The sequence below is a fragment of the Anopheles funestus genome, chromosome 2RL (genome assembly GCF_943734845.2).
Source record: "Anopheles funestus chromosome 2RL, idAnoFuneDA-416_04, whole genome shotgun sequence".
Taxonomy (NCBI): Eukaryota; Metazoa; Arthropoda; class Insecta; order Diptera; family Culicidae; genus Anopheles; species Anopheles funestus.
The window spans coordinates 34,455,053-34,470,555 of record NC_064598.1 but is presented as its reverse complement, the minus strand read 5'-3'; the positions used below and the strand labels follow the sequence as shown (position 1 = coordinate 34,470,555).

General features: G+C 39.9%; 1 protein-coding gene across 1 annotated transcript in view; it reads right to left on the bottom strand.

Moving 5' to 3' along the window:
- LOC125761024 (uncharacterized) overlaps nt 1-13,135 on the bottom strand; it is a 151,638-nt gene extending 138,503 nt beyond the window's left edge. The window contains exon 1 of the mRNA XM_049421758.1: nt 12,901-13,135. The gene's annotated coding sequence lies outside the window, so the exon portion shown is untranslated. The remainder of the gene's footprint in view (nt 1-12,900) is intronic.
- Between the last annotated feature and the right edge of the window lie 2,368 nt (nt 13,136-15,503).

Sequence of the window (15,503 nt, the reverse complement as noted above, 5' to 3'; positions counted from 1 at the left end):
GGTAGACACAGATAGAAGTTTTTTTTTCTTTTGGGTGAAAGTGAAAGTATCGTTAACAAATATACCGGTACCGGGGGACGAGAGTTGATTTTTTTGGTTGATGATTGCGTCGAAAAGGATTAAATAACACGATCAGCACAGAATATCAGATTATAATTTTTTACGCAATAAACATATACAGAGCTGCGGTATGCTACTGTAGCTTAATTTCCTGAAGGTGAATGTTTCATGTTTAACTCACTCTTCATTTGTTATAAAACCTTTCATTGATGCTATAGAACATTGTAAAACCCCACATTTGGCTAATGGATTATTTAATATCATTAAATTACTTAACAATCGAACCTATCTTTAGCCACAAATATGATCATAATGGCCAGTAAAAATGTATTGCCCTGGAACTACAACCAACCCAACCACGGTAGCTCCGATCCGTCATGTCAAACCGTCTGTCAATAAATATTGTTTCATAACAAGAGTAATTGCGCACTGGAAGCTGTGGTAGCAACCGCGGTAGAACTTTGTGCGACGCATATAAAACCGCACCGAACAGATCAAACACGATCCGACTGCTGCTGCCAGCGAAAAGATCCTTCTGCCCATCCTATCGCAATGGCTATGTATAGACATGGTTCCTACGCGCTTACATTTGATAGAAGCACACACTAAGCACTGTTTTATGGTGAATTGTTTCTACCGAAGCAATGGAACCGCTCCGAGGGTAGCACTGTTAAAGCAAAGCCCACGTTCAGTGTTGTTTACCCACCCGATTTCCTCTCCGTAGGTCATAGAGAACAGTCGCAGCGCAAAAAGAACGTAATGGCGAACGTAAACAAAATGGTGACACTGTGATCCAAACGAGCTCACGCTGCAACTCAAGCGATTCCTTTGCTTTCCTTTGTTGGGTGGAAAATTCATCCCGAAAAACGTTCATCCATCTAACACGATCTCGGTTCCATTTACGAATACGAATTACAGCTAACGATTGTACTATTTTCAAATGAATTTAAAGACAGTTTCTTTAAAGAGCTGGACAAATGTTTTGCAAGTCAAAAACAGTACCAAAAGCACCTTTGTTTATTTTTCTAACTCACTGTGCCTATTTTGATTTCGTAAAGTGGTGCGTTCTACCCACCCACTAAACGTTTGCCATTTAAAAATCACCGTCCGTACAACGCTTGCACACGAGAGACGGAAGAGACGTGTCATGCAAGTGCGTACCTTTTTGGCCCGGTTGCCGGAAATGTACAGAGCATTATAATGCATAAACGTACTGACGAGGTAGCAACAGGGTGGGAGGGGTTTTTTGCAAATATGCAGCTGCGATCGTACCCATTAAGGGTGGCGTACGGCCACGTGTGGGATGTGTGAAAGGGAAATGTTAATGTACAAATTTGCAAAAAAAAAACCAGGTCTGCCAGACACGATTCAGCTGTTTAGCAGCTTGGGTGGCTAATATTCTAAAGGTAATTTGTCGCCGGAATGCGTTTTGTGACTGTAACACCTATAAAACCGATTACTTATAAGCATTGCAAGACTCGTAAAAAAGTACTACGACTGTACCTGGAACTGTTTTTTCATTAACCTTAAAAAGTAATACGTTTCTCGCTCTCTTCGGGAAAATAATGAGCGCGGGGCGTTAATTTGAAAGATTGCTCCAAAAGGATCTTTTCTTTTCAAATTCCCATTTTCTACATGGTGTGCTGGTTTGGAAATAATGGTCAAATGCTACACCATTTCACCTTAAGATTAAATTGTTGGCATAAAAAAACACGTACACACACACTGATGAACGTTACAAACGCAGAAAACTTTGTCCACCCCTAAAGGCCCATCGCCCAAGAGTTTGTTGTTATTTTTTTTTTACTTTCCCCTCGTCCACCAGGTTAAAAGATGTCGTCGCTACCGAACATAGTTCGCGACATTCGACCTTTTGCAGCGGTGTGTTTTTCCTTTTTTCGCTTGTGCCCGCCCGACACATGCCAATGCCAAAGCCACTTGCCTCCCGGGAGAATAATCATTCTGGCGTAACATCATTTATTTATTAGTTTGTTTCGAATTTATGGAGTCCCATTTTGGGGCATGCAGCCAGTCCAGTGTCAGCGGTGTCGCGTTCATTTCGTTCATCATCATCAGGTTCGGTCACCGTACGGGCAAACACCGGGCTTTTTGGGGGGGTCGTAAAACAAGAATACTGGCTACTTTCAGCCACCTGATGGTGCCACAGCACGAAAATTCGTCGTAGAACCATGGGGCGTCCCCGGAGGAGTTGGTCAAGTTTTCTTTTTAACAGTGCCACCGCAAAACACACAGTCACCGGTAAAGTTTACAACCGACTGCGACTGAAACATTTCAGTTGTCGGTGTAGTTTTATTTTCAATGGAAATGCTTTTTATTTACTTTGTGAGATATAAAATTTGTATTTTGACAAGAAAGCAGTAAAAATAGATAACATTTATTTTAATTTCGTAAAAACCTATCTAAATAACTACTACAAAATGAGCTACAAAACTAATGAGCAAACAATGAACAAACTGATGAACGCGTACAAAAACTCATTTCCATTTGTTTCATTCTAATTGCCCTGCTCGGATAAAAACAAAATAAAATAAAACCAATACACAGCACATAAACTACCCTTAATCGGATACCGCGAACCGTATCACTGCGCGCGTACCCTCCCTAAAGAAGATCCGGGGTGTATCAAAATCCAATATTCCTAATTTCCTTTCGCTAGTTTTCCCAACCGTCTATCCACCTACCATATCGTACGGTGCACGGGAACTGGAACGGTAATCGAATTTTCATTATCGACCCAAAAGTTAGGCACATCACGGGGAACGAAAATTGATTGAGCAACATGTCGAAGCGGTACCACGGGTTCGTTCTCTTTTTGGGGGCCGCACTATGATGAAAGGACGCCAAACCATTAATCGGGTACAAGTTTAAGCGGGCTTAGCATACTGTTTTGTTCTATTCATGTAGTAGTTAAATTTAGATTTAGTTGGAGATTGAAGTAAGCAAGAAAGTTTAGGAGTTTGTTTGAAACCCAAAATTCTTTATAATTACTGTACTGGTCATTAAAATTGATATGAAAATAGGTCAGCTCAATAAGAAGTTAAATATAAGAAACAAAAATAAAAAAGCAGCAACAAAAATTATAAACAAGAGCAAAATAACTGATTTAACAAATCTTTCAGAAAAACACAGTTTTGTTAAGATAAGTAAAAAAAGTAAAATAGAGAGATAAAAATAAAAGTAATAAAAATTAAGCGTGAAAGAGAGGAACATAGACATTTACCAAATATTGTAATAAAACTATAATCAACTTACACAAACTGAACAATCACTAAACAATATTGATACAAGTTCAAGAAATCAGCTAACAAATAAAAAATGCATCATTTTGAAAATGTAAAACTGATGCTCGGGAAAAGTCACCAAACGAACCAACGACCTTTGACGACTTGTCGCCGCCTAACCGATAGCGGATATTTCAAGGATACGCTCAATCAGTATCGTGTTACGCGTGCCCACATTTCAACATCGACCAACGACAACTGAAGAGACAAACACATTCACCCCCCCCCCCCCCCCCCCCCCAAACATTCGACTTCCATTTTCATGGAGCATTGTCGTCCGGTGATGCTGGCGGGTAACTTTATCCCGGGTACTTCGTGCACGTGTATCATGTTATTCGGGTGTTGGTTTTCTGCCTCACTCTTACGCTGTGTTTCCCGTCACCACTCTGTCTTTCCCTGTTGCAACCTGCTCGACGATAGCAGCGCTTCTCACATTCCATTACGGTAGACTTCCGGTTGCTTCAACAATGACTATTTGGCTTGCCTTGGAGGGTACTTTAAACGAGAATCCAGAGTAAAACTTGAAATAAGTGGAAATATAATTTAGGTTTTAACTAACCTCCTCCAACAGTGAGGTGAGCGAAGAGTAAATTCTTCAAAACCAAGTGAAAATTACCGTTCAAAGAGTTTTCCAGCGTTTCTCAACTTTTTGGTGATATTTTTTTTGTGGATTTTACTTCTGCATAACTACACTTTCCAAAGCTTGGTGAGCAAGAAATTTGTACCAGTGACAGTGTGAAGCTAATTGTATACAGTCTTAATTGCGATCAGTTTATCATTTATCCTGCCTGAAGTGTTGGGAGATCAGTTTTCGAAAGAAATCGCGACAATCCGGTCGCCAATATTTTTCTTCCGGTTGCATTCGTTCAAGTGGTAGACCAGACTACGGTTAACAGTGTTGCACTCAGAAGAGAACCCAAAGCCAAACACAGAAAAGAAGAGCTGGCAATTGACTCAAGTTGCTTCACTCCACCAGAAGCCTATGATTCGACCGCATTGTACCGATTCTAGTTTGATCATTTGGGACGACCAGGAACAAGTTGTTCAATGCAGTAAAGTGTGCTAGCAAACAGCACTGCAGCTGAACTTGCTCTGCAATGCTTGAAAATGCAGCGAAAGAAAAACGAATTGCCAAGGAAACAAACGTATTGACCGATTTCGTTTCAAAGCTATTGAATTTTTTTGTACTCCTATCCACTTTTATCATTCGAATGTCCTTTAAGTTGTTCCTGCCGGGAGATTACGTTCGTAGTAAAAAAAATCAATTCTCACAAAGCCCAAACGAACGATGCTTTACTGCAAAGATGCATTGGAAAAAAATCGAAAGCAAAAACCCACTGGCTTCCGGCTGCAAATCCGGCGAAAATCTGGAAGCAACAGAACGAAAAAAACTAACGAAAATTGAATGCAATTTAGACTCAGCAAATTCGTGGTTGCCAGTGGGTAAACCATGTCGACCGAAGTCGAAGCCGACCGTCAAGCCAGCAAACTTGTGTGACATTATCGAACAATTTGCAGAACACCATCTCGATACGGCCGGCTACTACCGGGTGGGATAAAAACTCAGGATTTAATGAGGTTTTCGTTTTTGTTTCAACTTCTGCTTGCTGTGTCTGTTGGTTTTCTTTTTGTTCCTATCGCGGTACATATTACCCCACAAATTGCCAATGCTAGCGCCGTTGAGATAATGCTGCGACAGATTTATAAGGGGCATAAGTTTTTCATCCCATCCTTTGCTTCGTTTTGATTAAACACAGTATATTTGCTGACCCACGGACGAGGTCGAAAATGCGCCAGTTTGCCTAAGAATGACATCGAATTATGTGCTAATATTTGATCATTGTTTTTGATCTGTGTATTAGTTCTGCAAACTTGACATAAGGAAAAGTTTTTTTCCAGAATGTCTTGCTAGTTGGGAGATGAATATATTTTCCCTATGGTTAATTTAATTTATTCGTTATGTTTATTTTTTTTAGAACACTTTAACAGCTTAGCCTACCTAACTGTATCGTTTATGTTAAAGCGTCAGATAAAAATATTCTAAAAATCAACCCAAAAAAACCCGAGTACACAAATCAACCCCCTTTAAAGGGCGTAACCTTTTCTTCGTGCTCCTTAAAAGAACGAAGGACCTTAGACACCTTCAACAACATACTGAACTGTCGAAGTTGTTTTGGCACATCGCAAAAATGTAAGGGGTGAGAGGTGTTAAGGAGTTTGTGTCAAACAACACACTTTGCACATTCTCACCGCCCGGTTCGATAAGGGTTGTTCAATATTAAAAAGGAGAAGAAAAAAATATACACCGATGGAACCCAGCCGACAAAGGACGACACTTCACGTCCATTCAAAATATTCCACCTTTTTTTGCGCTGCTGCACACTGCCAAACACTTTGGCACCGAATTCGTATCGAACCGGGCCACTGTAGGCACACTGGTGTTGGGAAGGATCTTAAGTGCTCAACACAGAACCAGGCACAGTTTGTTACTCCTTCATCGAAACGAACGAAACTCAATGGATACAGGACGAGGACTCAGTTTTGTTTATCGGCGAACGTTTTCACTTTGGGGTAATGTTGTTGATTATGGTATTTGTGCTCTATTTTCATCCAGCGCAGCAAAATGTGGCAAAGGTTTCATGCTAATGCTTTACTATGTTTCTTACCTCAACATACATTTGCACTGTTGGCCTACACCCGTCCACAGACAGTACCGTTTTGATCGACCAATAACCTCCAATAAATCACAGAGTAATAACGGCAGGCAGAAACTAAAACAGAAGCACGACAGACGCCCGATGTTACATGGTGGTGGAACGGGTGTTGGCATAAAATATTGGCACAAAAGTTTTATCAATAAACGCACGAGCGAAGCGCCATCCTATGTCGTTCGATTCAACAAAGTATTCCGACCCGTACCCCCGGGTGGGATCGAATTTCGCAAGCATCCTGGTTAAGTTTCCTCCAACCCCCCCGCGACGATGATGGAGTTTTGAGTTCGAATTGCAAAAGGAAAAACCAAAAAAACACAAAAAAGTACAAGAATATAGGTAGGATAAAAATCAACCATCGTGCGTTTTTTTGCACATTTGCCGTCAGCCGTGTTCGTATTTGTCATCCTAAGAAGCCTTACAGTTGGGTTATAGATATTGAGAAATATGAATACTGTTACTTATGCTATGGAAATTCAAGTTATTAAAAGACATTTTGTTGCTGGAGCAATAGGAGTATGAATGTTTAGTATTTTGGAATGAAATAGTTAATCGATGTTTTTTTCCAAACTGAATTGCTCTTATTTTTCAAAAATGTTTAGTATAATATAAAAAACACATATTATACCATCTCAAACTTTCACCTTCAAGTATTCCAGGTGCCATTAAAGGCACCTTCAAGATGACATTTCCAATAATTATTTCTCGGAAAAAAATAAAACTTTCCCAGGCAGCCTAACAACAAAATATAATTTTACCTTTTCCTAGAGAAAATATCTGCAAATGTCATGGTAAAGTTGGTAAACGCTTCCTGCTAGCGTTTCTTTCCGTTAGCTGGAGTACGTGTGTTTTTTCTTCAAGACGCCCCGTCTATTCTTGTTCTTCCAAACCTTTCACAGCCCCGGATGGTTATGAAATGGTTGACAGTTTGCCGTGTTTCTTTACTGTCAGCTAAGCTTGGAAAAACTTGTACCAAAGCACACAAAACTTCGACCAAAAAATAACACTACCTCCGTGTGTGTGTGTGTGTGGTCGAATGATGAAAACGAAAGGCATTTCGTTTGGTGTTTGGTGAACTGTTTGAGTTTCACGTTATTTTATTCGAAATTTCCGGTGAATTGTTCCGCAACTGGGTGAAGTGAAAACTGGAGTTGGTTAGTGGGTGTATTATGTGGTTTTTTTTATCGAAAATCTTATTACATCATCAAAACGGGTCTTGGAAAACCAAAATTCTAAGAACAACCCAACATTTAACACACATTTCTTAATAGTTTTAGTGCAATAATTCTAAATTCCAATAGCTTTATATTTCTATCGTTTATGAGTAAAGAGAATAAAAAATATGGCACTAGGCCGGCCACTAGGCAAAGTTTAATATTATGATGAACATATTGGGAATCCCAATTCGCTACAGTTGTAATGAACATATATGATCATACAACCCCTCTCTGTCCTCTTTCTACCTGAGAAAGACACAAAACTAATTTAAACCTAAATAAAATATTCCTAGCAGTTGTCAAAATCATCTAAAATCGAATTTCTTATCAATATTTCAAACAATCTTCAAAATATGTACAAATTTCCAAAATAGGCATTCTTTCGCCATGAAGCCAATATGTTCTGTTCTAATTTTTACGCTTATAGTTATATTTTATTTAATTTAAAATGTCATAATTTAATTATTAATCGCTAAGCAAGAGCATACCATTTTCGTTTTGCTACGTCTTATAAAACCAGAACCCACCACCCCAAAAACCATCCCCGATGCAAGGGTAACTAAATTTCAAAACAAACATTGCCATTCACATCATTGAATTTAACTCACAACAAACACACACACACCTTCTACCCTACGAACAAATGACGTTCGGGCGGTACCACACACAAAAACCTCAAAGTAGCACATTCCATCAAAGTCAAACTGTTCTGTTTCTTCAGAACTATGCGCACGGCGCCGACCACATACGAGCAAGTTTGTGCCTACAGTGCTCCCGTCCAAGTTACGCATGGGCAGTTTGAACAAGAAAAACAAAAAAACATTGTGCGGCAATCATTTGCCACGGTATAAAGATGGTTTGTTCTAGCAGAAATGTGTTTTTAATCAACGTTAGGAGCAGCAACAAAAAAAACAACGAAACACAGTAAGTAAAAGCTCATTTCTTTCTTACACGACAGCCCACGGGGATGATTTGCGATGGTGTGTGAGACACTCAATGCTGTGTTGTTAGTGTGTAAGAAATACAGTTCTGTAGAACGTAGTTTGCATGAAACCAGCGAGAGCAAAAAGAAGCTAATTGTAGAATTGTTTCCAGCATGATTGCGATGATTAACATTAATTAAGTGCTGCGGCCATGGTGAGCGGAGTTATGTTACTTGCTGGTTCTTTTGGTGTGTGTGTATGCGTGCTTATGTTTTTTTTTCTTAATGAGATCCAAAGAAAACAACCAAGGAGAAGCGGAGAGACGTAGAAATAAGACGTTAAGACGTGGAAGTACATGCGAGCATGAATGCTGTTCTACCATCTGTTGCGTACGATCGTTGTAGCATGGGTACGTAACCCTCTCGCTCTCGCGGCCATCATCACTGAAAGCCCTTCACATGCATTCGCTTCACATACACTCAACGGCCGAATGTCTGGGTCACTCACCCACTGGTGAAAGAGTTAAGCCGCAAGATGTAAGAACAAACGATCGCTTTGTACCGGTTCGGTACTGATCATAACAATCTACACAATAATAAGTGTACCGAATGTCGTATTAGGGTCTTTATTTCGAACTTCGCGTAAACATAAAATAAGTATTACTAATATTTAAAAAGGGATTTTGTATCTTGACGTGTCAACCCAGCTTCATCAAGGCGAGATAAATCAAGTGCGAGAACAAATCAAACGCAGGCAGACACACGGCCTGATAATGAGCGGAGGCTGCATTACGAAGCTGTTTCGTCATATATAAACCTTGCTGTGAAAGAACGACTTGCACGGAGATAAATCACCCACATACAATCCACTAACAAATGCAACAAACACACACACGCACACATCGTCCCATTCTGGATCGAAACAATCGAAACCACATCAATCGACGGATGGCAGACGTGACGGTACCGATTGTGTCAGTGTTTGCTGGTCCGTAAATGATTTCAAGAACAGTCCCAAAACACGCCCAGCTCTATACAGGTTGGGGTGTGCTTTGTGCAAAATTTTCTGATCCGATGAGCCGGAAAATAGACGAATAATTGAAATCGGTGAAGAATGGAATGCAATTCATTGCATCGAGTAAAACGGGATCTTTTTTGCTAAATGTCTTATCTTTTACCCAGTATTGCAAAACTCACCGAAGCTAGTGTGAAAATGCGTAACGAGTTTTATAATTATGGGCTTAATTCTGTCCACACATCAACAAGCATCCCAGCTGGGGGCGGGTGTTTACTTGATCATCATTCTTCTACACAAACGATAACATTCAATGGCTAAATCCATTTCCGCGACGACAGAATGTGTGATGATGTTTTACATTCCAATCGATGATTAATCCCTACGCTCAACAATCACATACGCGGAAAAAGCATAAATCTTACCATACTGCAGCGTTATAACCCGCATGACCGATCATTACTTATCAATTGCAAAACAGCTGTTTCATTACCTCGCATAAAGAAATAAATTCCGTGCCTGGCAGTGGTAATAATGCGGTAGGAATAAATTAGTCGCACAATTGACGAGGTTTATACAACCACCTGCAAAATGGTCATACTTGAGTTTGCACCATAATGCAACTTGATAGCATGCATTCGCTTCTTGCTATTGTATGTCTTTTCCACTCTATTTCCTACTGGGTCTGTTTGTGATTTAAGATTAATACTTCTGGTAGTCTGTAATTACAATCTTTAGACACAAAAATTGCTTTATAGAGAAGGAGTTTAAAATTTGTGTGATCACCATAGTTAATGAATCGCAAGTTATAGCAATTCCAATGCTCAATTCACTCTACTTTACATCTTGAAGAGATGAATAAAGTCTTTTTAAACAATCCCACCAACATCGTTCAATCCATTTTCTAACCTAAAAATGGTTACAGAAAACCCTACTTTTCTAGATGAAATGATACGAGCAGCATTTTGATGTGCCTTCAACATTTTTCATCATTGCATTTACTAAACCTTCAAGATGACTCACGCCATCCAATCACACGCTCATTAGGAAGATAATTTTATGACTGTCAGTTCCCGACGCTACGTCCAAGTTCCCTTTTGCTCTGAAACCTTTGGCTTTACCATTCGACGATGCGGGTTGAATATCTAAACGAAGCAACGTGCTCCGACCGTCTTTTAGTTGATTTTAAGTAAATTAATCTTCATACATGCCTTCTACAGCTGGTTGCCAGTTTGCGTATGGAAGCGAAAAGATGCCTACCTTAGGTATGATAAAACAATTTGCTTTACCCATCAAATTCACTTAAGCTCCGTTCAAGGCTGTAAGATCAAACAACCGCAACATACGTCATACAGCAGTACTAGCAGTAACAGCAGCAGAAACGCAACATGTTCTAAATACTAATCCACGATCAAGGTAAATACAACCCCTTCGGAACTTTATTCACCGATCGGAGCAATGGCAAAGATCACCGTTCTTCACCCACATTATAATATGCATTGTTTCTCATAATTGCAGTGGAGGTAATGTGGAGAAAAAATCTAGCACTAACAATACACATCACAAATTGCACACTACTAAACGGTAGATGTTGCAGCTGTACGTTGCGTAACGCTGCGTTCGTTTGTCGGACCGAAGCGCGAAAGAATGATGCGATTCTAATGGAATTCCCTTCAGAGCAAATGATCAGCGTACTGAGAGCCTACGTTTGCCAACAAACTAGCACTAGGTAGTACGCCCATGATCTTGATCTCATTTTACGTTGTAGTGAGATAAAAAAACTCACTCACGCACACATGCATTTTTTTACGTCATGACGTCTAACCAGTGTTACTCCCTTTTAGTACATTGTTGAGGTTTAGCTCCATCTCGAAGAAACGACGCGTAGGAAACACGATACTATGCCCGCGATTAGTCGCCGCTAGATCCGAGATTTAAGATCGTTCCCACAATCATCGGTTGTTGATTATTAATTATCCGCGATGAAAATTGGCACAACCGGGCCCCGAGACACGCCAAACTTTGCTGTAGAACCTTCAGCACTGGGTGAGGGGCTGCATGTGCGCCAGCGCTTGATAAGACTAGGGAGGCTGCTGGTGGAACGGATAAAACCAGCGAAGGCTACTCACCACCTTCACCACACGGCCCTCTAATGGTGGTCAACGATTTGCATTTTCTAAGCAAATCTGAGGAGGCTCTCCGACCACGACCTACAACTGCAGCTTTACAGCGAGCCGGCCTGGCTCGATGGCCGTGAAAGTGAACAGGTGAGCAAGTGTGTGTGTGTAACGAATTACAGCTATCACAAAATTGCATTAAGCGTATATTGAAGGGGTTAAGCGGTGGGTAACGCTCTGGGTAACGCTGAGACGGCAACAAAATGTTGCTCATGTTTGTTCGCATTACGCGTATCGATCGAGTAATCTAATTTCATTAATTGCTAGTATCAACGACGTCTCTTCGGAGTGTGTGTCGGGAATGTGTATCGTATATTGTCTTAATGTACGTAACGTGATGATACAATGCCTTTCACAGCATTAAATCGATATCACTTAAAATAAACAACTCCCATGATTGAAACGCAACACGAACAATCTTCTGCTGCCATCAGCAATTAAAACTGTTCCAAGAATTCCATGTTCCAAGTGCTTAGTTTTTTGTTGTGACTAAAGAATATTTCACTTACAATAAAAATGATGGCATTTTGAAAAAAAAAGTTCACATTTAATATTGATCGTTTGCCTGACGCAGCGTTACCGCTTATTATCAACAGGTCACAAATCATATAAACAATTTACTACAGCATTAAAAACAATTTTCAAACCGGCTTACGGGTGGGAGCCGCTCGGAAAACCAATTTCATTGGTGCAAATAAATTCACAAACGATTTAATTACGACACCCCAAACAATTCAACAACAACAACTTCAATCAGCTCACCTAACGCGGTGCCTCTTACCAACACCATCTTACCGCGAAATTGAAATAGGTTTTTTTTTATTTATCTATAACCACCACATGGAACTTTGAATTGTCCAATTGTTGGAATTGGAATTGTCCAATTAGAAAAAAACCCGATATAAAAAAAAAAACAAAACACCTTCATCCCACCCCAAACCAATAATTGATCGTGCGTTCGCGATCAATAACTGTCCGCCCGGTGCAAATATCGAACCGATGTTTTGCCATTATTTTCACCGCACCAGCACCGTATGTAGGTAATTATTTTCCTTTAAACCTTTCAACCCGGTGTCATCGGTCCATCGTTTTGTGTGCAGACAAACAAAACAATATCGTGCTCATTATCACTTCCCCTTCCCAAAAAACCCCCACAGTAATCAATGTTTTGGGGTGGTGGAAAATGAGTGCCGAAGCGTGCTGAAGAGCTGATAAATTTTAAATCCCTTTGAACTGGACGCAAACTGGAGCTAGGTTGATTTATCGGTTGTGCTGCAAATTAGATTGATTTTTCACCCGCATATTTTAACGAGAGGAAATAATATTATAGGAATACGTAGAAAAAATCATGTTTCCTTGGCACTATGATTTATAGGATTAAAATGAAGGCAATTATAAATATAAAATATAATTCCCATTAGAAGATTAGTTCAGCATATTTTGACAAAAGAAATAAATTATTCCCATTCAATGTTTCCCCGGCCATCGATTCTCACCAAAATTAGGCTGCTGTTCGACTAGGGGATAAAGTCCACCAACGTTATAGTTGGGATCTACAAACTGCTGCTGATGGAAGTAAAACTGTTGCTGTTGCTGCGGCTGCTGCTGCGGCGGCTGCTGCTGCTGCTGATGAAATTGTATGAAGTCCCCAATTTTGAACCGCTGCACCGTTGCTGCACTGTACGGAAATGCGTTAGGTAGCGTTTTGCAATGATGTACCAGAACGTTAGCACCAATCTACTGCCGGAGCGCTTTTGCACGCTTCTTTCAGCTGTAGTATATCACTATTCGTTATTTAAAACTGATTAGAGAAAAATCAATCGTTTTGTCGTTTGAATTTTCCTTTTTGCTTTTGAAGCCTTTAAAACACTGTTTTTATTTTTCTTTTTAAAAAATTTGCGTTGAAAACGTATTTCAAAATAACTTTTGAACGAGAAAAACTGTTCTTTTTTTGCTTATATTCGTGAATCAATATGTATTATCAAACGAGAACAGAATCACAATATTTTCACTTCACACACTGATTTACGAAAAACTTGTTATCATATTTTCTGGTTTGCACCAAACGTAGGCTGGACACTTAAGATTTGTTTTAACGTTTTATCGGCTTCTTTTTAAAATATTACTGAACAAACCCCTGTAAACAAAGCGTACGATTAGTACGATCGTGATCTCCGCGAAGAAATTGCTGCATTTTCAACATTTTTATTACACTCGCACAGGTATAGTCATCGATACACCCCATACACAATATCACTAGCAAAATTTTGCAACATTTTTTTAAAAGCTAACATCCACATGACAAACAACCACAACGACGAGAGCGATCAAGCAACGATCGGTTTTTGGGTGAATAATTTTACCCCACATCGGGGTTGATGGAAAATTCAATTTCTACCAGAACGCCTTGTTGGTTTGTACAGCATAATGGAACAATACAACAATTTTAATTTTTTATACAAAGTTTGTCTAACATTTGTAACATTTTGGAAAATTCTTTTACTAAAAACCAAAAATATTCCATCTGCCAACCAAATATACACACACAAAGGAACTTGTTCAATGCACAATTTGCAGGTGAAAGATGTTTCATTTTTCCCACAACGATTCTCCCCTCAAAAAAAAAGGTTCCCCCAAAGGCAGAACAGCAAGCTTAGCTATTTTTCTTCATTCCATTGCATTTTATGCTTCACCTTGCCAGTGTTTGTGGTTTTCTGCTAAGGTCTGCAAACAGCACCTCTACGAGAATGGGCAACAACGAACCAAAAAGAAAAAAAAATCATTCCACAACCCATTCACTCGGGTGCGGGTCAGCTGTGTGAAACATTTTTCTTCACTTCTTTCACCCACTTCGGAAGAGGAGGACAAGCAAAAGACAGATTTTTTTTGTATGTCGGAATAATTTCCTCATACTATGTCGGTTTTCCTGCTGACTCGCTTCTGTGGATTTTACCCTCGAGGCAATGGTTTCGGGAACGCTTTTTTTTTGGGTGACTGTTTTCATCAAGCTTCTTTGGGACAGTTTCCCAAACAGTGCTAACTAACTAGCTAGCCACGTCTATTGGGCTTGTGGTTAAACTAAGGTGGCATAACGAGGTTTCAACATAATTGAGGTTACTATAAAGTAAAAAAACTGTTTAATTTTTCTACTGTTCTCCTTTGTGAAGAACATATCTTTACTAAAATATAAAACTTTTCCTTTAAATGAACCATAAAATATGTAGCAGTTTCATAAAAAACCATGAAAATTTTTTAGACATCAGATTAGTTGATGCCGATTTTGGGAGGGTGGGGGTTCTTTGGGTTCATTTCCTAACAAGGGTTTTTGTTTTTTTTTTATTTTTTTATGCACTTGCCCCTTTTTATATAAACTTGTTTAATCACTACAAAGTTGAAGTCGGTAAACTATCAATAAATAAGTCTTTTGAAATCTCTGACGGTACAAGCCGAAACTGATCAGTAGCACGATAGATTGATAAAACATATTAAGCACAGCTATTAAGCTTGGTATAGCTTTTGCTAGTTTCATTCTTTTGACCACCATCAAACATCTTCAATTGTTTGACAAATTGCCCGTACGACCTTCGCGGAAGCTTCGATCTGTAACTGAATCGATATCCGCCGAATCGGGGATGCTGCGTGCCACGCGGAATTTGCGCAACCCGCCATTCTGTTTTTATTCTAAAGCTTTTCTCTCTCTTTCCCTCTCATCCACTCATCACCGCTATACGGAACTAATGTTAACCACCCACATCACGGATCACAATTTTTGTTTTGTTTCACATTTGCCCGAACAAAAGGGCGGCTCGAAGGGGTTGAGGGAGGATGAAAGGGGTTGTTGGGAATGAATTAAAAAAAAATTACGAGACAACAAAACGGCAACGGTGGCGGCTTGTTGAATTGCAATGCGAATCGTGGGTGTTGCTCGCGTCGCTCGTTGTGACCGTCGTCTTGGGGATGATTATTCCACGTTTCACGAAGCTTCTCCAGCTGAGCGTACACTCGTGTGCGTTTCGATTCTCACATTAGAGCAAAACGGTCTAGCACAACTACTATTGCCGGGCCCCGGGCTGCCGGGTTGCTACCCACTAGATTCGAA